Source organism: Rousettus aegyptiacus, unplaced genomic scaffold, assembly GCF_014176215.1.
Source record: "Rousettus aegyptiacus isolate mRouAeg1 unplaced genomic scaffold, mRouAeg1.p scaffold_m13_p_1, whole genome shotgun sequence".
NCBI classification, from domain to species: Eukaryota; Metazoa; Chordata; class Mammalia; order Chiroptera; family Pteropodidae; genus Rousettus; species Rousettus aegyptiacus.
The window spans coordinates 126,691,235-126,718,206 of NW_023416284.1; the positions used below are offsets into that span (position 1 = coordinate 126,691,235).

The window sequence follows — 26,972 nt, forward strand, 5'->3', positions numbered from 1 at the left end:
ATACACACAAAGAAGCAAGCTCCTTAAGTAAAGAGAGTCTTTTTTCCTCACAGTTGTAACCCCAACTCTTATAAGTATGCCGGACAGTATGTTCTGACGTCAGTGCTAAAAAAATAAGACTTTTTTTTTAAAGTACAGAAAACATGAAATAAGCCCAGTGACTTATTAAATAAACAAAAATTAAGTTATGTTAGTAAGTGCTACAGGCAGATTACTGATTACTGTCTGACTCAACAAAAATATTAATTTATGAAGTTGGCACTAAATTATATCCTTTCCTGTTTTCTTTTTCTTTCTTTCTTTCTTTTTTGGCTATTTAATATGAATTTGTTTTGTTCTTCCAAAGTGATTATAAGCTCTTAATGCTATGTATTTTTTTTGGAACCTTGTCATACCCAAGTATGCAGTCAACAAGATCTCAATAAGTGATTGTAAAATTAGAATGAAATCTATTTGGACTTTATAAATAAGGCATTTTTGTTGAATTATCTAAGATGTTCTTGGCAATATAACATTAAATAATATTTCTTGGGAACTTGTGAGTTAGCCAAGGTTTTCCAAGCGACCACTGGTCTCAGAAAACTATCATTTTTAACTAGACAATGAATGATACTAAAATATACATCAATTAAATGTCAAGGTTTATTTTACAAAGATATGAATACAACTTTAATGAGAGAGCCAATTGGCCACCTATAATCTCTTGCTCTAGGCAGAGATTCATTTGTGCCAAAAATGCTTACTGTTAGAGAGAATTCTATTAATGATCTGTAATGACCCACCACAGTCAGGCATTTTGAGAGGCTAATTTGCAAAATTTCCTGGAATACCTCCTTGATCATAAACTCTTTGAGATACACAAAAATGGTTCAGCACAGAAATGACTCATACTTAATGATACAGAGTTGGAATTAAAACATTTTAATTCCCACTTTGCCTCAGCTTCTGCTGAATGTCTGATCTTTTAGCTTTAGCTCCTATTTTGGTTCCATCCTTGCTCTTGGCATTTGAACAACTAATTCAGCCTGAGAACAATCTAGCTTCTGGCTCTGGATGATCTATAAAGGCTTCACTATAGCCTATCCCATAACACTGATAGGCTAGCTCCTAATTGCTTATCAGAGGCAGTACAAGTGCTATCTCCTCTTGGAAATATTTTCTGACCCACATTAAAAATAATGAGTTGTAATCTCTCTGTAATCCCATAGAATCTAGCTGTTTTTCTCTACTATAACATTTGTCATATTGTCATATGATTTTTCATTTTCTTATATGTGTATCCTACTTGATTATGAACTCTTAAAGTCGGGAATTCTGCATTTCTTACAGAAAGGAAGAAGAAAAGAATATAAGTAAGGAGAAAGGAAGGTAGTTCAAATGTATTATGACACTGGTTGATCCTATTGTGGGTAAAACACTATAGCAAAATGTCTGGGATGGAGAACACTAAGGAGGGATGTGGACACTGTATGTAATTTGGGGGTTTTCTGAAAATGATAAGGCAAATAAATAAATAGAATAAATAAAAATTTAGGGAGGTAGCCCCTGGGAAGGTATAGCAAGAATCAGAGCATATGCCCAGTTCTAGGACTTGGAGGACCTGGGGGCTAAGAGTTCAGCAATCTGAGATTTTGCTGTTAACACAGGGATAACAGATCATAATGACAACAATGGACTTGAGATGAGAGAGCCAACAGATAGTTCCAGAGCTATTTGGTCTGAGAAAGAATCACAAATTATAAAATCACACAAGTTTTGGACGAAAAGTGCATAAGGTGGTTTAAGTGCTTCAGGCTTCAGTCTGGCTTAGTTTAGAAATAAAACTAGGATGACACATAATCTGTCGGTGGGGGAGGGACCCAGGAGAAGATGCAGGGGCCAATGGCAGGAGAAATCTTTGTGACCGAATACCAATTCTATTATAGAAGTAAAAAACCTTTTTGTTTTTTTTTTTAATTTACTTTATTTTTATTGAGGCCAGAAGGAAAAGGCAGATTTCCTATTTCCTCTGGTCACGAACTTTCAAATGTAAAGTTTTTATTTATTGCCACATAATAACTTAATTTTACTAACATGAGTGATATTTTTCTTTGTGTAATTTTTTGATTTTGCTCTGTAATGATAATTTTGTGAATTTGTTTTGATTATTGACACATAACGTTTAAAGCTCTATTTTTAGTCTTAATCCTCCTGAATAATGAAAATTAGTACTTTGGAAAGATTTCTAAAATAGTCTCCAAGATTTCCCAGTTCCCTGGTGTTCACATCCTGAATAACCCCCAAGCCATATATTTTACTCTGATTAGATTATGTTAGAAACTACAGCTGGCTTAAAGACAGGAAGATTACCTGGGTGGGCCTGTACTCTTTAAAGGCAGAGAATTTAACCAACTGGTCACAAAAGAGGGAGTCAGAGGTTCAAAGATGAGAAGGACTCCAAGCACTGTTGTAAACTTGGACAGAGAGGGCCACATGGCAAGGAATAAGAGATACTTTTAGCAGCTGAGAGAAGTCCCCAGCTGACAGCCAGCAAGGAAATAGGGACCTCAGTCCTACAATCACAAGGAACTGAATTCTGCCAGCAAGAATAACCTTGGAAGCAGATTTTTCTGTAAGCCTCCAGACAAGTACTCAATCTGGCTGACCCCTTGATTTTTAGCCTTGTATACCCTCAGCATAGAACCTAACCACACCATACCAGATTTCTGACCTACAGAACTATTAGCTAATAAATGGATATTCTCTTGAAAAGCTAAGTCTGTGTTCATTTGTTACATAGCAATAGTAAACTAATACAAAGAGCACGTATATAAAAAGGAAAATTCAGATACTCATTCCATCATTTGTCATGTGTTCATATTTATTTTACAATAGATATGACAAAGCGGTAGACACTAGGGAAAATACAAGGCTACTCATGTATTGCTGAATAGTTCTGTTGACATTTTTGTTACTCAAATACCAATGCATAGCATTATTTGGCATAGATGGCTCTAGTTTCCAGAAATCAAAAGTGACTATTAAGATTGGAAATATTCTTCCAAATGGTGGTAATATACTAGCAATTACAATCCAGTTTTTAGAATTTCAAAGGCAGTATTCTTTTATGAAGATGCAGATACAGTGTGGTAATAGCCCAAAGATACTATGTAAAAAAACAAGAACATTTGGACATGTTAAAGAACCACGCATTTGAAAAAATAATAATTCCTTTTCTACCACTTAATTTAGTAATAAAAACTACATTATTATAACTTAATGTTCATCTAATTTAATGCTATATTATAAGATATTTTATTTCAGGCTACCAATGGGGAATGGATAAGTAATTGCCTTGAGGAGGGTGTGAAGGTAAATCTGACTGGAAGCCAAAACAGACTCCAACGTTATTATTAATTTTTAAAAAATGTGATATAATGCTAACAAATGTCAATTCTAAATAATGTACATATGGGTATTTGTCTTTCTATATATTCTATATTTTGATTTTTTCAAAAACTGATTTTATTTCATATTTTTTAAGAGAAATGTAAAGTAACAGTAAACATATTTGTCTTTTAGCAAAAGGAAGAAGAGTGATTTTTTTTCCAGTGATTTAAAATGATTATGGAGAATTTTTAAAGGGTTTTTAAAAGAATAGAAAAGATGAGACAATGTTTTCAAAGGAAACCTTCAAAGGAAAAGCTTTTAAGGGATACAATATAGAAGGCATAAATAGGAAACAATAACATTTTAAAAATGTTTATAGGATTACTATGAAGAGTATAAGATCATTATTTTAAAAAACCTTAGTCGACTTAGATAAAACTGATTCAGGCTTGCATTTGGAGAGGTTATTAAATATTAAAATGTTTAGAAAGACTGTAGAAGATGTGTTCAAGGTTTTCTGTAATACTGGAGTTAAGGAAATAAAGTAACTGACATATCTAGGTCTTTCTAAATCTATATTAATATTATTCCAAGATATATACTATCTGGTGAGAGGAAAAGAGACAACAAATTCTACAATTTAACTTGGCAAGGAAAAAAAAATAGTCATCCTTACTCTCTTTGTGTCCAATCCCTAAGGTGATATTTGCTTCTTCTAAACTCCCTTTCAGTAAAGAGAGCTGTAGCAGACACCAGAAACATCTGAGACAGGCTAAAATTCTTTGAATATGAAATTATAGTGAGGAATATAAAAGACCCGAAGCTATGAAGCCTAAGCTAAAATGAGGATAAAGAAACATGGAGAAATGGCCATAAAATGGTAGTTTCCTATATGTAAAACAATTGTATTACCAATTACTCACCAAGCATCCATCTTAACTCATCCTGTTTGAATTAGTAAATTCTATCAGAATAGAATGATTACTTATCTTATCTAGGCTGTTACCTCGTTTCTTTTCAAAATTATTAATAACAGCAACAAAGTAAAGAAAAAAAAGCACTTTCTTTTTCACTTTCAATGGAAAATACATGTATATTATCAAACATTTATTGGCAGGGAAAAATCCTTCAATCTTTCAGTTATTTGATGTCTATGGAATGACAGTCATATCTAGGGCCACTATGCAATGGGATCCAAGAATGGAGTAATAGAGTCACCAGATGGAAGTGCACTAGGGCAGCGGTTCCCAACGTTTTTGGCACCAAGGACCGGTGCTCCTATGAGAATCTAATGCCTAATGATCTGAGGTGTAGCTGATGTGGTGATGCTAGTGCTGGGGAGCAGCTGCAAATACAGACGAAGCTTCCCTAGCTCACCTGCTACTCACCTCCTGCTAGGCAGCCTGGTTCCTAACAGTTCACTGACCAGTACCAGTCCACAGCCCAGGGACTGGGTACATAGAGGACATAACACCACTACTTTTTATGCAAGAAGTCAAAGGCACTACAGGCAAGAAACATCAATGAAAACAAGGCTACAGAAGAATTCAACTATTTCTATACACATAACACTTAACTAGATCATTAACATTTGCCCCAATGTTTAAATAAAATTTACCCACTCAGGCTTATGATCCCATATCTGAAATCTTTAGAGAATCTCTACATTAATGTTCATAACTTTCATTAATCATGCTGTTGTTGCTATAAAATGATTAAAGTTTATTCTAATATTTTCATTTTTATTTCTCTCAAAAACAACATTCTTGGATAGCAAGAGCTGCTTAGTTGAAACTTTGTTTACTGGTTCCCTTCAAATTGCTAATAAAGTAAATTCCTCAACTCTGGGCCTTATCCACAAGCCTTTCCTTTTGCTGATCTTTACTTTAGAAGTCTGTGTTCTTATAGACTAGTTTCTCTAAACCCAAAATTAGTGCTCAAACCACCAACCAATTAGTCTCATGTCCTTCTCTAATACTGAAAAAAAAAAAAAACTGACAGAAATCCATAATTATAGAAATAGGTCTTTATTAACCTTAAAAAAAAAAACCTGCTATTTACAGCCATTGCCTCTACATAGTTATTTTTTTTTCTTTTCAGAGATTAAAAAAAAATCATCAAAAGAAAAATATAAGCGACATGAGTAGACTTGATATACTGCCAAATACAGTTCAAGCAAATTCCTTTGTGAGACTACTTTTCCTAAGAAAGTAATCCCCTGCAATACTGCTCCATAAGCCAAATAAGGCCCATTTCCCTCAGATTTAGACCATCCCTACACTAATTCAAATTTATGCTATCACTGGAAATCTGTCACTAGTTTCCTTCAAGTCTAGTATAGCTGAGAAATATGCTTTCAAAATGCATAAACTATGTTTTATCATATCAGTAAGACTTTGGAGAAATTAAAAAGATGAAGTTAAATAGCATCAACTTGATTCATAATAGAGTTCTCATGCTATTTCCTTTGGGAAGTTATGCCTGAATTCCATTCTGTCTGGGTTAGAGGACCCCACCCTCTGCCATCATTCCATAGCACCGCATCCTCTGCTATTATAATATTTATCACACAGTATTACAATTGCTTATTTATTGTTGGTCTCCTCCATTAGAAAATATGCCTTATGAGGTAAAATGTTATATTTGCTTTGTTCACTATTTTATTACAATAACCTAACACAATACTTGACACTTAGTAGCTGAGGCAGATTAAAGATGGCCACGAATTCTTTGAGGCAGAAGTAACGCTGTGCTAATTTGCAGCCAATTCTTGAGAAACTAGCAGTTCCACTTCCTGTCTCTTAGAACGCTTGCTCTTAGAACCCGAAGACGGGTGTGTATGGTTGAGAAGACTTTCCGAGTAGTACGAATGCCAGAAGAGTTTTAAGGGAATCAATTTCCAGATATTTACCTTTCATAGCTCTTTCCTAAAATTGATCTAAGACCTGGTGTGGTTCTCCAAAGACAAATCCATTCAAGCAGATTCTCCATTCCTTATCTCCTTTCACACTAGACCTTCTATTTTACAAAGGAAAGACATTAAAATACCTATCCCAAATTTTACTAAACAAAACCTTTGGGATTTCATTGAATTAGGTGAGGCTTGTCTAGCCCTATCTTTCACACAGTCCTGTTACCAGTGACCTGTGGCACTAGAACAAGTGTATCTTGACTCTGATTCCAGATACAATATACAGTGGATCAGTGGGAAGTAGCTTCAGTCTTGAAGAAGACACCCATAAAAGTAAAGCAAAAGAACTATACATTGAAAATGGCTTTTTCCCACTCATCATATAGTTAAGAAAAAGTACACATTTTAATCTATTCTCAGTAGTTTAAAATATGTTTACTGGAAATGAAATCTTCAAACAGCTGGAAGCAGTAAATGGTTAGTGATATCGATTGTTTTAAATATAACTGAATATTTTCTAAAACTACTACATATTTCTAAATATAATGGATAAAATCCACAAATAAAAATATATTTCATTCAAATAAAAGTTGTATCATTTAATTAGATATTACATAATTTTATCAAATTTATGAAACGTTTATTCCTATTACAGTTAATCCTCTTATTTTATTTTGTGAAATGTTTCACATTTTCTATGTCTTTGTCTAAAAGGTAATATTATCCACCAAATCAATTCGTTTTAAGCAACATGTATTTTTATCTTTCATTAACTATGTAGAAATTTTGATCATGTCTAACAAAATTAATAAATTTATTTTTTATTATAGATATATTTCTTATCTATTTCCAAACACCCAACACTAGACCTTACTATATGCATATATACATTTTTATCAAAGTAATATCATACCTTGTTTCATACTCCCTACTTCATAAAACTCACAATATCAGCTACATATTATATTGCTTTATAATCATTAAATAAGATACAATTTTCTTACTTTATAATTTACTTCTTAAATGGATAAATCGATTTAATTTGCATTATTTTAATCTTGACATTCTGACTTATTAATCAACCATATGTTTTCTATAAATTCTCTGCAATGTTTATACTATTAAAAAAATATATTAATGCATTTACTTGAACTAGCAGAAAGTCTTCTGACTGAAAGAGGTGATAAAAGGACTGTTTAGGTCAATTAGGGTATATGGTAAGTATTTTCCATTACGTCAATGAGCTAAATCTGCAACTTCCAGATTGTGATAAATTGTAAGATATACACATTTAAATGGAAAAATCTATGCTGTAAAAGATGTATTAAAATTAATTTTCAATTATGTTTCAATTTTCCCAACCCGTTCTGAGAATGTCAAGTTAAACAAAATTCCTGTAAGTGAAAGACTAATAGATATTAGTGGCCATTTGGAAAAACTTGGTAAAGACTTTTCAGGATACTTCTCAGAAAATGAAAAAGTTATGACCTTTACAATTGGGTAACAAAATGTGTTAATTCAGGTGGTTTCTAATTCTTTGCTTTCCACATTTTTGAAGGAGGATGTAATTGAGTTGTCATTTGATTGATCACTAAAAATAAATTTCCATGATATATCTCTATGTGACTTGTGGCACATAATTTGGAAAGAGTTCAAAGAATTAAGTGATACTGCTATAACAAAATTCTTTCCAGATCCATATATTTATTTGCATAAATAAGGTTTTACAGCACATACACCTATGCAGAAAACATGAATAAAACTGATGCCAAACATTCTCTTCTACCCATAAGTAACATATAGGTCTAGATATACATGAATTGGGAGGGAAAAAAATTTCTCCTTTATTAAATGATTCATTTCTAATAGAATTGTTTTTATGTTAAACGATTAATAAAAATTTAACGCACATGTGTTCTTAGATCAATTGTACAATAGTAATAATCCCAATAATACAAATTTTAACCGTTGAAACCTTAATTACAGAATAGAAACATTAATGTCACTTTATATACAGAGCTTTGCTGCAGAGTAGTATAATGTTTAATCAATAAGAGTTTCAACTATTAAAATATATTACATTAGCAAAAAAATCATAAACAGGAGTGAAATTAAAATAAAAATTCAAGGAGATAAAGGAACATTACAAAATTTCTATTAGAGAAGTACTTGTTTTTGTATATTTTAAATGGGTAATAGAATATATAAGATTATATTCCTTGGAATACATTTAAGTGAAAGATATAGTTATTGTATTTTGATATATCTATATTTTAAATATGCTGGAAATCACATTCCTTGCAGCTATTCAAATGTATGATAAAAGTTTTTAGATGTCAAGTTAAGAAAGGCAAAGCATGTGCAGTTTTTCAAAATTTTCTTAAGAGGTTTGCGAGCATAATAATATGATCATCACTGATCTACAGTAATAGATATACATGTGAGTTTTCCTAGATGTTGACAAATGTGCCATCTTAGTTCACCATATGATGCCAAAGTTCAGTGTCAAATAACAGTTGTTCCTAAATGTGACTGCCCATAAAACTGAGCAAAATTCTTAAACTAGTTGAGTGGCATACCAATACATGTATTTCAATAAAAGATTATCAATGATTTTAGAATCTAAAAAACAGTTTCTACTATATTTAAGATGAAACATGAATTTTGAAAATTATTTTTTACTATTTATAAACTGTTCTTATTAAGAATTTGTGATTGCCATACATTGTGAATAGCTACAAAATTCCCCCGATGGTGTGGTTATACACTGGCCCATTTGTAAAATGACATGAGTAATGGGAAAAAAACTACATTTCTATCAAGAATGTCTCTTCAGAATAGCAAAAGAAAATGATTTGGCATTGACGAAATTACTACATTTACACGTAAGCATGCAACTGAAGACAAAAATATAGTTGTTAGAAATATTTAAATTTATCCTAATATTTGTCAGTCTATTGGCAATTACAAGAATTTAAATCTTTTAAGCTCCAAAATACTTAACTAACAAATTAGTTTAACAGGGAGAGGCAATAAGTTGGGGAAGAATTATTTGAAGAAAAATATTTAAAGCCTTTGGGATCTCAGCCATCTCTCTCCCTCAAGATCTTACTAATTAACTATGTCACATGTTTATATCTGGGAAAACAAAGAAATTGGTGCTTAGAAAGGATTTTTTAAAAAACCTGAAAAAGTAGTTTTTAGTTTGTTCTTATATTTTTTCTTTTAAACTAAAATAAAACTGAATAAATATTTTCATAAATGTTTTCACTAAATAAAGGTCTGAGGCAATAACTGATATATTATAGATTCAGAAAAAAACATGTAATCATTCAAATCATAGAAAAATAACAAGCACAGAGATTCAGAAGGCAAGCTTTACTCTTTTCTCTGGACTGTAGGAAGCCACCCCATCCTGGAGAAGTAAGATGATATTTTTCTTAGAGAACATAGGCTTTCCATTTGGCCTGACAGGAATTCAAGGGCTAATGACTGTCTAAAACTTGGGCTTGCAAGACTCATTTAAACAAAATTAATATAACAGGTGGTGGGAGCAGCAAAGAAGTGGTCTAAAGAAAACTGTAATTGAGCACAAAATATAGACAAAACCCAAGAATGAAAATGGAGTTCGTTCTCAATTCTTATAAAGGAAGTATACCACTGCATCTAATAAAGAAAAAGAAAAGGCACAGCATTTCTTCAATTCTGAGACAAATTTATCAAATGTATCTTGTATATAAAAGACACTGAGTGATATATTAAACATTGTTTCCAATACAAGTTTTAATAAGATCTAGAAGAACCTTCTCTATCAGACATTTCTTTCTCATATGAACCTTAATAAAAGAATATAATAAGTTACAAATAAGTTAATAAAAGAATATAATAAGTTACAAATGCCTGTAAAGCAGGGTGAATAAATCAAAAATAAAATTCACTAAGAACAGTTTGCTGTACTGTTAAAGTATCAAACTGGGAGGTGTATTCTCTACTCGGATATTAATATTTGTCTACTGATTGGGCGGGGGTATGAGGGAAAGTTTTATATAAATTCAATGTGGCACTTAGCAGATACTTGAACAACAGAAATCCTTCATATAAAAATTTCTTAAAATGACTCAACTAGCCTAATACATAAATTAAGAGTCCCAGCAACTTATTCATCCGTTCTCCAACCACAACGAATTCTTCCCATCATAGTCATTGGTGGTTTTCTCTGGGGAAGGAGTGAAGAAGATTGCCCTCTGGGATTGTTTTGGGTTTTTATTTATTTATTTTTGAGCATGTATCTCATTCCAAATAAAAGAAACGAGTTTTATATATATGTATGGCTGCACAAACACTCTTTAGTGTTGCTTATGTTGAGTTACATATACAGTGTTCAAATTACTTCCTTATTTATGTCATCGACAAAATGCATTTCATTGGTACAACTTTACATTTAGTTAACTTTGTGCTATAGTTTGTTACATGAGAAACAACGACGAATAACAAAGGAAAAAAAAACCATATTGCCATGTCCAAGACTTGGTGTTAGGAATGTCTGTTAACCACGAGATAATAAATTAGAAGCTGAATTTGATACAGAAATAATCTTTGCAAAAAGAAGAATGCAGCATTGGTATCTCATTTATCTTACTGGAAAAATTAGTGAGCTCATCTTATGTGAAAAAAAGAGAACTCCCCAATATCAAATAAATTTTTTTCTGGGTGAGGGTTTCCTTGAGAAATTTTATATAGTTTATATTTTTGCTTAAAGTTAACACTTTCCATCTGTCTTCAGAAATACTTGTATTCCTTTGGAGGTAGCAAATATAAAATATTGGTCATGAGGCAGAATAACATATAAATTTCCTTTGTGTTCTATGAATAATTATAAAAACACGTTTTCAGTAATTATTACATGAGTCTTGATTTGCTAACATCTAAGAACGATCTTCATTAATATCTGAAATATATAATTTTTATTTATATAGTTTTTTTTGAAATCTTATAATCCTAAAAAATATGAGTTGATGATTCATATGATACCTATCTTATTCTGTTCTTATATTTTACTAAGGACATTTTATAACATTATAACCAATTACCTTCCAATTGTAACTACTGTAATCATAGTGTTAAACTAAGTTTCAGTACTTAGGATAATAAATTTCAGCTTTATAACTTAAGAATTTGATATTTGAGAACTGTAGGTATATCTGAACTTCAGATAAATCAGTTTTAATTTCTGCTATATACATCCTGTCAAAAGATACACGTTTAAGAACGATAATCTTATTTAAATATAATAACAATATTCATTTTATAGATGAGGAAACTAAAGATCTGAGAATTTTTGTTACCAACCCAACATCACACAGTTAATAAGAAACAATGAAGAGATTAAAAACAAGCGTCTTCAGATTCAAAGCACATACTTCGTCATGCTCTATTGCCTATCTACTCAACAAAGTCTGGTAGTTCTTTATTTTGGAGTGGAGTTGAAGGATACAAAGATGCTACCCTCAAAAAAAAAAAAAAAAAAAAACATCAAGAGACCGAAAAGAAAGTCAGTTACTCTAAGTCAGTGTGACATAGACTGAAAACACCCAGGGGTTTGGAAGACATTCACCTTGGGACGGAGTCCCACGTGTTAAGTATCAAAAAAGGGGTACCAATGAAAGCAGAAGCAGGGAAAGGGGACAGATTACAAAAATCCTTGAACGTCATGCTAAAGAGTTTGGATTTTATGATGGGAAAATGGGGAGGCATTTAATGACTTTAGTCAGGAATGTGACATAATTAGACATCCCTTTTTGAAAATCCACTCTCTTTTGAAATGAAAACAGTCTAAAAGTGACATAGATATTAAATGAACGAAAGAGATTCAGTAGATAAATAAAAGGTAAAATCTGACAAGACTCATAAAAGGAAAAGAAGAGAGAAAAATCCTGAATATCTCCAAGATGTCTGGTTTGGATGACTCAGAGTAGATTGGGTTGTGCCTTACAAAGTTAAGAAAACTGGGGGACTGGAATGTTAGGCTGGGGAGTAACAAAATGAAAAGAAAATAGGACCCAGAGGAAAACATTAGAGAGCACTGACATTTCAGTGGGTGGAGTGAATCTCTGCACTTAGTTATACAAATTAAGAAGAAAATATGTTGAAGAGGGGAAATGAAATAGGTTTAGTTCATAGAAATAAAATGTAAAGCCAAAGAATTCACAGGAGACATAGAAATATATGAAATGTGGGGGATAAGGCTGCGGAAGTGTTTGCATACTTGCAACCACAAGAATAAGATGAGCCAAGAACACAGATGAAGTCAATCTCTGAGGAAGTAGAAGGTCCATCTGGGACTAAACTGTTCACACAGTTATAGAACTCCAACCCCACATTTATATTTTAATTTAAAAAATACGTGCACAGAGATGCGTTAGTGTCAGTGTAAAATATGGTTTAGTTGGCTCTTCCTTCAGGGGGAAGAAAAGGTTGGTCCAGGATGGATTTGTGCAGTGGACAAAGGAAAAAAGATCATAAGAGTATTGACCTGAGTTGTACATGAACTGTACTAAGTCTGCAAGCTTGAGAAATTCTTAGGCAGCTGGTGTTTTCAGGATCAGTGTAAATATACTAGGTGTTTCTATCCACATCACCTCACCAACGTACAGACATCACTGCCAAACTAAGAGACTGTGGAATTATTCTCATGTGAATTGGTTACTGCTCCTGGTGACTGTATTAGCTTATAGCCTTGCTTGATTTCCTTGCTCTAGATCCTAAGAGGATCAAATCCTCTGAAATTTAATAATATTGATGGAAAAGGAGCCAACATTACAACAGTCTTCATAGTAGTCTTCCCATTTCCAATCTTTCATCCCCTCAGCAGCCAGAGTACAGCAGTCCCTCCTTATCCACAGGGAATAGGTTCCAAGATGCCCAGTGAATGCCTGAAATCTCAAATAGTACTGAACCTTATATGTACTATATTTTTTCCTATACATACATACCCATGGTAAAGTTTAACTTATAAATTATGCACAGTAATAGATTAACAATAACTAATAATGAAATAGAACAATTATAACAATGTATTATAAGAAATTAAGTGAATATGATCTCTCTCTTTCTCACTCTCTCTCTTCCTCTCTCCAGTAATTTTATATTTTTCAGTTCAAACCTATATCTGAATCTGTGTAACCATCCCTTACTGGCAGTAAACAGCTTGCCGTCACTCATTTAAGAAGATCCCTTGCTGGAGTCTTTCTGTAGGCTCAATGCTTTCTGGTGCAACATGTTACTGTCAATCGAAACACAATTCTGTTCATGTCTTCCACCCACACATGTAATGGCTTTTCCATCTTAACTAAGCACTTACCATGTACTGTGGCTATACCTTTTGCAGCTGGAGGTGTAATAGCAAAACAAGCATGAATTTCATTTATCTTCTTCACAATTTCACAGATAGATTTGCTCTTATACAGCTTAGCAAAAACAGCATACAAATCTTTTCTTTATTAAGTCGAGACCTTTCACCTTTTCACTTAAAGGAAGCACTTTACGGCTTCTCTTTGGTATATACAAATTGACAGCATCATTACTCTTATGCTTTGGAGCCGTTATTAAGTAAAATAAGGGTGATTTGAATTGAAGCACTGAGATATCTCAGTAGTCGATCTGACAACCAAGACGGCTACTGACTAATAGTGAGGAGCATATACAGCATAGAGATGCTGGGCAAAAGGATGATTCACATCCCTGGCAGGATGATGTAGATTTCATCACACTACTCAGAATGGTGCTCAATTTGAAACTTATAAATTGTTTATTTCTGAAAATTAATATTTTCAGATCATAATTGACCACAGATTTCTAACTGACACCGAGAAAAGCAAAACCCAAGATAAGGAGGGACTACTGTAACTTTTTAAAACTTTAACTAGATGCCATCATTCTTTTGCTTCAAATACAGTGGCTCCTCAAACAGATTAAGAATAACAATGAGACTCTACAATGACCCACAAGAGTTCTGACTACTTCAAACTTCATTTCATGCCAAGCTCTCCACCTCTAGACTTTTTGAACATGCTATTCCCTCAGCTTCGAATGCTGTTTTCTTGGTTTTCACAAGGTGACTCCTCATCCTTCAGTGTCAGCTTAAATACCATTTCCTCAGAGACACATCTCTGACTACAGTATGAAAAGAAATTCCCTTGTTATTCTTTATCACTATCCTCTGTTCATTTCCTTCACAACACAACAAGCTATACTCATGTATTCCTTTGTCCACTTGAATACTACCTGTAAATTCCACAACGGCAGGAAATATGTCTTTTATTTACCTACATTCAGACCAGTAAAGTATCTGGCATGCAGTGGGCATTCTATAAATTTCTGTTAAAGAAGGAAGTAGAGAATAAATAATGAACACAGAAAACCAACAAAAAGATTTTGAAGAATTAGCTGAGTTGGGAAGAAAACAAAGCAGGAACCTTCTGGAAGAACTTGGTTGTCAATGATGTTACTTGACAGTTTCTAAAAATAGGTTGAAATGTGAAAATTACTGCCAATAAATCAGTTAGTGTTAGAAACTTTTTAAAGTGAAAGCATATTTGAACAATAGTCTATGAAGTATCTATTAAGATTAAGTTCTTCTAGAAAGCAATATATGAAATTATTTATACGTAAACATTCTAGTATTTGAGAGAACAATTTTAATTAAATAACATACATGATTTTTAGCTTTTGCAAATCAGAACACATACAAGTCAATGAGAAAAGAGTACTACCTTCTCTGAACAACTCAGACCCAAAGTAGAAAACATAATCAATCTAAGATAAGAAGATTCAACCTTGGTCTGAGAAGATGTAATGGTAATTTTATATATCAATTTGGCTAACCATGGTAACCAAATTTTTGGTTAAACATTATTCTAGATATTTCTGTGTAAATAATTTTTACATGAGATTAACATTTACATTAGGAGAATCTAAGTAAACTATATTATCCTTCATAATGTGATAGGCCTCGTCCAATCAGCTGAGGGGTTTACTAGAAAAGTAACCTCCTCAAAGATGGAGTTCTACCAGCAGACTACTTTCAGAGTCAACCCACAGCAATAACTCTTTCCTAGGTCTCCACTCAGTCAGCCTACCATGAAGATTTTGGACTTTTAGCCTGCACAATTATGTGAACCAATTCCTTAAAATAAATCTCTCTTCTCTCTCACACATACACACAGATACACACACACAATTGTTTTTGTTTCTCTGCAGAACACTAACACAGAAGCATAGAAGACAGAAAACACAAGTTCAAGTCCCACCTCTAGTACTTACTACCCAGGTGATACTGAGTTTCCTTGGAATGACTATTTTCAGTTATAAAATGAGTAGGTTAAAAAAAATCAACAACTGCCCAATGTTTATGATTCCATTTCCACATACCACAACCCAACTATTGTTCACAAATATGAACTGAAAATGTACATAAAAATAATTTTAGATAAGCTCTTCATTTATTAATTTTAAAACTAGTATTATGATACCAATTAAGTACAAATTAATAAATGTTGTTCTGATAGTTAAAATCCAGAGTACTTTTTTCCATGGTAGAAAACATGGGAAAGAATCCTAAGGTAACACTGAATTCATCAGACAGATGGCATTTATTTGGCAGACTGTCAATAAAAATTAACTTCTTCCATTAAAGGAAATATACTTACACATTTTCAGCTTTTAAAATAAATTACCTCATTTCATAATGAAATGCTTTATTTCACAAGGCAGCACTACTTTTTTAAAATATGTAAAATATGATATCCTCCAAATTATTACAAAGGTCATTCAGCCATAAGACAATATACTGAAATCAGGATTTATAATGTTAAATGAGAAATTTCTTTGCTCAGAAAGAAATGAAATCAATAACTTTCATGATTTATTTTAAGTAGGTAAATACTGCAGTTCCTCAATGTTGTTTCATTCAACATCATTTTGTTTTAACACTGATGATGTGCCAAAGGAACTTAACTCTGTTTCTATCAATTAGCCTATGGTAAAGTTGGTTTCATTATGTCACATAATCTATCAATGATGTTAAAATTGTACATAATTTGTAATTCTATCAAATATTTTATATTAAAATTTATGCTATAAAATTACCTAGGATCAAATATCAACATTTTAGTTACATAAAAGAATTCTTAAACCATATTAAATAAAGATTATTGTATCCAAAAACCTGATGAAAAGAAATCTTCAAATTTTCAAAACTATACCTAGAAAGCACGCAGAAAATTTTGAAAAAAATAATAAAAGCAAACTCTAACCTGGCTATTTCTCCTCAACTACTGGTTTGGGCAGCAGGGACCTGTGGGAAAGGGTGGAAGCATTGCTTCAGAGAAAATTGCCCATAATAATTTCTCAACTAGCTAAACTGCAACTAAATTACGGAAAACATAAAAGTAAATGAGAGTTTAAAATCATACACAGACAAGCTAGGAAAATTAGAAATTAGATCAAATTGCAATTATTTTAAATGAGAAAACATCAACATTAAACTTTTTGTCCATTCAAACTGGAAGAATGCTGAAACTAAAATATTATAACCAGGATACAGCTGTGTAACGGACATGTTTTTGTGCATTTGTTTGGGGGATGAAGTAGGAGTTCTGATGAGATGCATCATCAAATCACTTTAAATCTGTTTAAATAATTCCTTATTTGAAAATCTATTTTTTAAATTCTTAAAATTGTGATTAAAAGTTTTTACTAAAAACTTGAATTAGAAAACACTGTTACTTGAAATGAGGTGTGAGTGAGTCGTATTTTAGATGTTCCAAATATCTGGAATTATTCATCTGTAGGCTGCTTTTTAAAAAATTCATGGTATTTTCTAGTTAAAAGTGACCTTAGAATTCAACTATTTTATAATCACACCCAATGCAAGACTCACATTAATTGTATGACCAATCATTATCCAAATAACATAAATATTTTCAATGATGAAGAATAAAGAAATCTATTCCAATGTCAATTAGATTACCAGAAATTTTCCTTCATGTTGAAGTTAAATCTATAGCCCTGTAATAACTTCCACCCACTGATTTTAGTTCTACATTCTAAGGCTATACCATGCAAGTATACTCTTTTTTCACATGAAAGTCTTTTTAACTATATCCCTTGCAAGTCTTTTCTTTTAGGCTAAACATTTCTATTTCCCATGACTCTTTTTCATATAACAAGGTTTCAATAACTATCACTGCTTTGGTTACTCCTCTCGATATATCTCAGTTTGCTAATGACCCTTCAAAAATATGGCATCCAACACTAGATACAGATGTGATCTGAGTATTTGATGCAAATAATTATTGCCTCCCTTTTTAAAAATTATTTAATTTTAGTAATGACAATGGGAGTTTATAATCCTTCTTATAAATACATAATAATGCCCCAATTAATACGCAGTCATAAATACTACTAGAAATAAAAAACTTGGCATTTTTTCTTAATTCTCCATATGCTATGTGTAAACATAAATCAAAACAACTGGGTGTGCCACAAAGATTGTGTCAAAGTGATTTTTGGATCCTAAACTTAAATTTCCATTTAAGTTTTTCACATCTAAGTCTCTAGATGAATATGGAAACTTGATGAACTGTTACTTTATACTTTTAAGGGCCTTTTACTGTAAAAGATATGTTTCACTGCCTTGCTAAAGAGATTTATATGTCTACATATAAATTTAGACAATCCTTAGTTTTGATATGAATAATAAATGTTTAACTCATACATTTTTTCCATTCTTCAAATTTTTCCTAATTAAGGCAATACTTAGGAAAGATGATAGTTTGGTATTTTAAACTACTTCTGGGCACACACTGAATTTCTAGTACTTAAGAGAGAGGATACTCTACCTCATTGCTATTTAACTAAAGTCACATATACATTTTCATAAATGTAATATTTAGTCTATTCAGTAAAAAACAGTTAACTTGAATTAATTAGTAGTTCAAGAAATCATCTAAATCTCAATAATAAATGAAAATCAACTTTTTGAAAATAAGTATTTCTTAAAAAAATCAATTGAGGATACAGACTTGAAATAGTCCAGACATTTCATCTAACTTGTATCATATCTTTTTTAAAAAATTCTACTATGTAGTGCTTTCTGTCATACTTTAAAATAAGATAGGTAAGTTAGAGCGACATCAGAAGCATGGCAGAGAGAGGGATCTCGCTGGATCTCCCTCCTTAAATTAACAATAAGCTGAGCATCTAAAACTCAACAAATAACAGCTAACCTGCATACAAGCATGTCTGAGTGAGTGATCTGTGTATAAGAGCTTCAAAAGGTTGGAACTGTGAAAGGCTCCAGGATAGATTAGGAGGAACAAAGAGGCTGCTGCACACAGGCGGAGCTTCCTGCAAGGAGGAGGGGAAGAGAAGAAACTGAGGCCGGTTCCCCCAAAATCCCTGCCTGAGGGATCAGTGAGTTCCATGCAGCAGAGCCAGGGATCAGAGCAAAAGGTGCAGAGGGGCAACAGCTGCATCTTAGCAGCCGCCGCTGCGAAGCAGGAGGCTGAGACACGGGCCCTAGCAGCAACCACCACCTACCAACCCAGAGCACGCCTTTCCTCCACCCCATATCCTCCCAGACCCAGCACCATGGAGCCCCAGGAGAATGTGCACAACTGGTATTGAAACAAAAACCAAGGCTGGTACCACAGACATGGGCTAGGACCAAGAGTAACTGGTTGCGGTTTAAATGTTCGGTAAATCAGCCAGAGAGATAAAAAGCATTAGTAGCCTTAAAGCAGAGATCCAAGAGAGTTGGATGCCAGCTACTGGAAATCAAAAGAAAAACATCTTCTTAGCAACAAGCTAAACAGAGGCCTCTATATAATAAATCTTCTTACTGGAGAAAAGCAGAGTATACTCCTGTTACTGCCCAAGTGGAGAAATAGTCCAACAGACACCATGAACAACCAAGGAGACAAGGCAGCTCAGAAAGAGAAAAATCTCCAGAAAATAAGCTCAAAGACATATAAATATGTGATTGAAATGACAGAGATTCTAGGCCTGTACTAATGAAAAAACTCAATGAGATGCAAGACAGATCAATAATAATTCCAAGAGCTTAGAACCAAAATAGACCAATGAAATAAGTTTTCTGGCAAAGAGTCTGAAACCCTGAAAAAGAACCAAATAGAACTTCTAAAGACAAAGAATATATTAAAAGAGGTAAAGAATAAAATAGCAAGCTTAGGAAATGGAGCTGACCAGATGGAGGAAAGAATCAGTGATATCAAAGACAGAAATCTAGAAATGACTCAGAAGGAAGAAAAGAGCAACCTGAGAATGAAAAAAAAAAAAAAAAGGAAGTATTCAAGAACTATCTGACACCATCAGAAAAAGCAACATAAGAATAATGGGTATACCAGAAGGAGAAGAGGAGGAGAAGGGAACAGAGAGTATATTCAAATAGTTGATGAGAATTTTCCATTTCTATGGAATGAGCTGGATCTTCGAGTCCAAGAAGCTACCACAACAGCCAATTATTTCAATCCAAAAGGCCTTCTCCAAGAAACATTATATCAAAATTGTCAAAAATTAATGACAAAAAGAATTTTCAAGGCAGCTAGTGAAAAGAAGATAGTAACTTATAAAGGAAAATCCATTAGACTATCTTCGGACTTCTCAAAATGAACCTTATAAGCAAGAAAGGAGTGGAACCAAATATTCACACTATTAACTAAAAGGAATTACCAGCCAAGAATAGTATATTCAGCAAAGCTTTCCTTTAGATATGGAGAAATAAAGACCTTTACAGACATACAAAAGTTGGAGGAATTTTCCCCTGCAAGGCCTGCATTATAGAAAATACTGAAAGGGGTCAGGCCACCTGAAACAAAATAACAAAAAAATACATAACTATGAGTAAGACAACTAGTAGACAGATAGATGCATGATATTGCAAACCTTATTAATAACAGGGTATTATAAGCTTAAATGTTAAGAAGATAAATTGATTGCAAGTTAGAAATGAATATTCAGCATACATTAAGACAATATGAGACAATAACAGAAAAGAAGGAGTAAAGATCCATATTTGCAAAGGGGAATGGAGATAAGGCACGTGCAGAAGAAAATGAACAACTATATACATATAACTATCCTTTACATAATCTTAATGGTAACCACACACAAGAAATTCAGAACTGAAGTAAGTGTACAACATAAAACAAGAAGGATCAGAGGGAAAATCCACAAAACCCTACCAAAAGAAAAAAACAGAAACACAAGGACAAAAAAGCAATAGACACATTGAGCTACCAGAAAGCAAAAGATAAAATAGCTGTAGGAAAAGCTCATATTTTAATAATCACCCTAAATGTAAATGGACTGAACTCACTGATAAAAACACACATAGTAGCATATTGGATTGAAAAACGAAACCCAACGTTCAAGAGACATACCTCAGTTCCAAAGAAAAATATACACGTAAAGTGAAAGGGTGGAAAATGATAATCCAAGTAAACAGCATTCAGAGAAAAGTGGATGTGGCTGTACTTTTATCGGACAAAATAGTCTTCAAGATAAAAAAGGTAAAGGCAGATACTGAGGGACACTTCATAATGAGAAAGGGAACCATACATCACAAAGACAACACTTATTTATATCTATGCTCCCATTCAGGGAGCCCCAAAATATATAAAGCAGTTCCTAACAGACTTAAAAGGAGAAATTGACCAAGACACTACCACCATAGGGAATCTAAATACCCCATTGTCAGATATGGACAAATTGTCCAAACAGAAAATCAATAAGGAAATAACATCCTTAAATGACACAATAGACCAATTGGACATAATTGACATTTACAGAATCTTTCATCCCAAAACAGCTGCTATACATTTTTCTCCAGTGTACATGGAACATTCTCAAGGATTGAATGCATGCTAGGACACAAAACTAGCCTCAGCAAATATAAGAGGACTGAAATCACACCAACTCTATTCTCTGATCATAATTCTTTGAAGTTGGAAACCAACTGTAAAAAGAAAGCAGGATGAACCACAAATATGCAGACATTAAACAACATGCTACTGAAGAACAACTGGGTCATAAAAGATCAAAAGATACATAGAAACAAATGAGAAAGAAGTACAAAATATCAAAACTTTTGGGACACAAAAAAAGCAGCAATAAGAGGAAAGTTCATATCATTACAGGCCTATCTCAAAAAATGAGAAAAAGAATAAATGAAGGCCCAAATCATCAGAAAGAAGGAAATAATCAAAATTAGAGCAGAATTAAATAAAATTGAAAACAAAAAGACAATAGAAAAAAATAAATGCAACAAAGAGCTGGTTTTTTGAGAAGGTTAATAAAATTGACAAACCTCTGGTTAGATTCACTAAAGAAAAAAGAGAAAGGACACAAATAAAATCAGGAATGAAGGAGACAAAGTTATGACAGATATTGCAGACATACAAAGGATCATACAAGAATACTATGAAAAATTATGTGACAGCAAATTTAATAACCTAGAAGATATGGACAAGTTCTTAGAAATTAATAACCCTCCTAGACTTAATCATGAAGAACTGGGAAATCTAAATAGACCTCTGAGCAGTATGGAAATTGAAATAATCATCAAAAACCTACCAAAAAGCAAAAGTTCAGGATCAGATGGCTTCACCAGTGAATTCTACCAAACATTCAAAGAAGATTTAATACCTATTCTCCTCAAACTCTCAAAAAATCAAAGAGGAGGCAATACTTCCCAACTCATTTTATGAGGCCAATATTATCCCGATACCAAAACTTGGTGAAGATAACACACACACAAAAAAAAGAAAACTACACACCAATATCTCTCATGAACACAGATGCAAAAATCCTAAATAGGATACTAGCGAACTGAATACAGCAACATATTAGAAAGATTATATACCATAATCACTAAATGCAGAAACACTATTTTAGTATTTTGTTTTCGTTCATCTTAATGTTTCCTTTTATGCATTGCCCTAAGAATTTTCCAGGAAAAAATAAAACTAAAAAAATAAAACATCTTAATGAATTATTCTCTTCGACAATTAGTCTTACTGTTAATCTTCATCATTGTCAAAATCAAAACAGATACGATATATGAGCATGTATAATTTAACTTAAATACTAGGAGCTTTAAATACATTATCTACTGACTTCCAAGTCCATACATTTAAATACTTACTAGACATTCCCTACTTGGAAGTCCCAAAGACATTTAAAACTCAACATGTCCTAAAAAGAACTTCTATCTCCCTTACAAACATATTCCATTATTCTTAAACTCAGTGAATGGCACCATCATCCATTTAGTCATCAAGAAACCTGAGAGTAGTAACAACTACTTGGGAACAGCTACTATGTGCCAAGAATTATGCTAGGTATATTATCTATATTAAATCTAACCCTCCAAAAATTTGAAAAAATAGGGATTATTCTATAAAATCTTAAAGAATCCTGTTTAATTTTAGTTAATTCAGGTTCTCTCCAATTATTTGAACACTGACACTTCTTTCACCATAACTTTTGGGAAACCAATCAACGGTACAAGTTGTATCAAACTCTGTAAAGCTTTTTTAAATCTCATCGACAAACTATTGTATTAGCTCATTCTTTTTGCAAAACTTATATCCGTAAATTACTGTATAAAGATGAGTAGTTGAAAAGAGTATAAGTGTTTAAAGTTGTATTGTCTATATTTAATTAAAATTTTACTTTCTCACTGCCTGATTCCTTAGTGTAAATCCAATTTCTTTCAGATCTATTATCTATGAGAATTTACCTGTTAGAATAATATGCTTAAACAGTAGAAGAAATAAAGAATGTTATCAATACTTTATGGTTTTCTATGTGAGTGGATGAATAGAGTAATATTAAGTTAGTATTTCTATGAGGCACCAACAGGCACTAAGCCTACACAGGATGAGAAATACAGTAATTTATAAAATATGATCCCTTCTCTAAAAAGGCTTACAATCTAGCTAGGACTAAATGAATAGTAAAATGCCAACAAAAAAGACTGAGAGTACTTTGATGGAACATTAGAAATATCAAAAGTAGGAATGTGATTTATTGCCAAAGGCATGATAAAATTATATGTAGCTAATAAGAATTCATAAGAGATGAGAGATGATTCTTGGAAAATGCAATGTAAAATATAGCAAGTAAAAATATTTCCAAATAATAGAAATCTGCTTTAGCTGTCTTTTACATATACCTACATTATTAATTTTCACAAAACATTTCTTTTTAAAAAAGAGTCACAGAATACAAGTAATTTCAGTAATACAGTAAACTCAGTATTCTGCAAAAATACAAAGAATTATTTCTAGTTTCCAAAACTCACACCCCTATCAGCCACAATTAGGTATGCTAACATAAGCATATTGTACTACCATATATTGGATCTGCAAAAACTAAAATGTTACGGGCACATGGAAACAATATAATGCAAGCAAGCTCAATACTATTCTTAAAAATGATTATCCATGATATAGTGAAAAACTCACAGAAAGTATCTATGCCAAAGAAAACAGAAATTCCATACAAAACCAATAAATGGATATTCCAGCATTAGGAGAAAAGATATTCCAGCATCCTTTTTCCATACCTTAGAAAAAAAAAAATTGGCAGTAGCAGTATTCACATAAGAATTTATTTTTGGATATCTAGCCAGATCGTGATGCCATATTCAAAATGAAAAATAAATATCTAGTCATAGAAAAACATCAGATCATTAAGATATATTAAAAAACATGAGGTCAAAAGATATACCTATTTGCAACTGTATTACACTCAGTACTTGTACTATTAACTCTTAATTTTAATTTATTATGCTCCTAATAACTACCACCAAATTCACAAACTAAACATAAGTATAGTCCTGTTTACTTTTTGAATGTCTTAGAACACCTGCTATTGCAGTAGGAAAGGTTTAAATAGACATTTGTAAATTTTGGCTTACAAACAAAAAAGTCTAGTGCATATGTTAATGATGCCTGGAAGATCCATCATTATTATTCAAAGACAATCACAGCTTCCTTTCTAATTAAATACAAAAATCTCAATACAAACAAGTTCCCTTTTTCTAATTATGGGAGAAGCCATGAGAATTATTCTACTAAACAATTTCAAAATCATCAAAAGTTTAACAAAATATACATATTAAAAATAAATGTGACAGGAAACTTCCATAAAGAGATCATACAGAACTTGTTTTAGAAATTTTACTTTTCCTGTGAGAAAAGCATTCCTCTCTTAAATTTAAAATACTGTGGAAAAATTGAAGAATACAATAAATACTGCATCTAGATTCAACATTTAAGAGCATTTTGCTATATAAATACCCTCTTACCTCCTACCTTACTTCCTCCCCCATCATCGTTTTCTTCCTCTCTAGCTAGCTAGCTAGCTACCTACCTACCTGCATGCCTGAATTATTTGTTTCCAATAAAGCCTCCTATAATCAAATACATTAACAGTTCTAAAGAAAAACAATGACACTAAGTCAGGTAAAGACTATAAATATTCATATATAAGTTCAGTTCAAGTTTTGCTACCACATGGGCTCAGATAGATCAGGTTTTCTCCCAAATGAGATTTTTTTTTTTAATGTTTTGGTTTTCAAAGTTTTGTATTTAAAAAATGTGAATAAAGGATGGTGGTCTATAGTATAATCCTATGTTATAGAGAAGGAAACTGAAGTGCAGAGAGATTAAATAATTTGAGACTAAAACAAATAAACCCAGTAAGTAAAAACAGGTAGTCCAGAGCCCATACTTTTTACCACTGCTCTAGGAAGCCTCCAATCCAACATAAAATCCTTGTTACTTCCTTTTTCTTTATCTCGAATCTGAACTCTTACCCTTAATTCTACTGCTATTCTCCTTATCTGAGCCACCATCACTGGGTTTACTGCAATAGCCTGCTAAACAGGTTACCTGATTCTTCTACCAATTTAACTAACAGTAATGTTCTGTAATGTTCAGCCAATGTTCTTTAAAATATCCTACAAGAAACTACAGGTATTGTACATTCTCATTTATCTTAAATCTATGACCTCATCTGCTACTCTCCCCTTCTCTCACTCCACTCCAGCCACCCTGGTCTCTGTGCTGCTCCTGGTCTCTGGGCATGTTCCCACTCAGGGACCTTACACTAACTATCCTCCTGCCCACTGCATGTCTCCCCTTGTATCCACATGACTAGTCTTCTCACTCCTTCCAAATCATCTTCCGATAGGCCTACATTATTGCTATTTAAAATTGCAACTTCCTCCTCCCCCAAAGCAACTGACACTCCGCATCCCCTTTTCCCTGCTCTACTCGTTTATTCTCTATAACACTTATTACTTTCAAATATGCTAGACAAGCTACTTATTTTTTATTTCCCTGTCTGTCTCTTCTGCTCTTAGATTTATACATATACCAAAGTATCTCAAGCCCTTAGAAAATCGTCTAGTACATAGTAAGTGCTCAAAAATAATTGCTATCAAGATTTCTATGTCAACTTCAACTCAAAAATGCTTTAAGATAAGCTCTTCCACATTTCTTATGGTTGTTAGCATTTGTCAGTATCTAATAGAAAAGTTAGAATTTCAATAAATATGCTTAAATATTTTATATTTTAAAAGCAGCTAAGTTTTAAAATAGCTGCTTTATACAGTTATACTTTTCTTAAGATTCTTTCCTTATGTATATTTTAAAGAAATACACAGATGATAAGTATCACTCAGAGAAAATAATAAGATAAAAAAAACAGTTTATATAATATGATTCTTTCTATAAGGAACACAGAATGAATTTGTGTGTATTGGAATTTTTGGTATGATAACACAAGGTATTTTTAAAATATTTCATCCTTCTGTATATTTCCATTTTCTCATTTTTTCAATAATAAAAATGTACTATTTCTGTGATAAAAAATATACTCATATACCCCAAAATATTCATCACAATACATATACCAGCTAAATTCTAACTCTTATTCTCCTAACTCTTCTTTTCTTTATACAAAGAGTAATGTGACACAAGTATGCTAAATATTACCACTACATCCATCTATGTGAAATCCACATATTCAATCTAACTTCCAGATATTACCTCTGAAATACTCCTTTCAACGACAGTACTTCTAATAGGCTTTTCTATTTGAGGTGTAATCCTATAAACACTTCTTTTTATCTTTAAAATCAGAACTTTATGTAGCACAAATACATTCAACTTGAACTTTTGCTGTTGCTGGTGTTAAAAGTATTAATATTTATTTCAATTGTTCCTTGCTTCAAAAATATTTAAAGTAATATACTGAATAAAATAAAGCTATAGATTCAGAAAAACTGTATTCTATTTCTATTCATCTTTCAAGATGACTACTATTTCACTTAAGGGAAATCAACAAAAGATCTACTTTAATGCCAACTCGATTTAAAAAATAATATTCTATTTTCAGAAAAATTTGGAATCTTTAACTTGTAAAACTTATACATAATAGTGGTAATTAACATCTCAAAGATAAGCTTAATTATGATAAATTATTTTCTTTCCAAATAAAAAACAAATTCACTGATTGTCTATAAAAAGAAACCTAAATTGGTTTATAAAGAAATATTTTCCCACGATCTTAAATCTAGAAAGAAAATATTTTTAATGCT

General features: G+C 32.3%; 1 protein-coding gene across 1 annotated transcript in view; it reads right to left on the reverse strand.

The window, feature by feature from the left end:
- Positions 1 to 26,972, reverse strand: part of ME1 (malic enzyme 1) — a 143,274-nt gene that overhangs the window by 89,844 nt on the left and 26,458 nt on the right. The gene's annotated exons all lie outside the window — the stretch shown is intronic.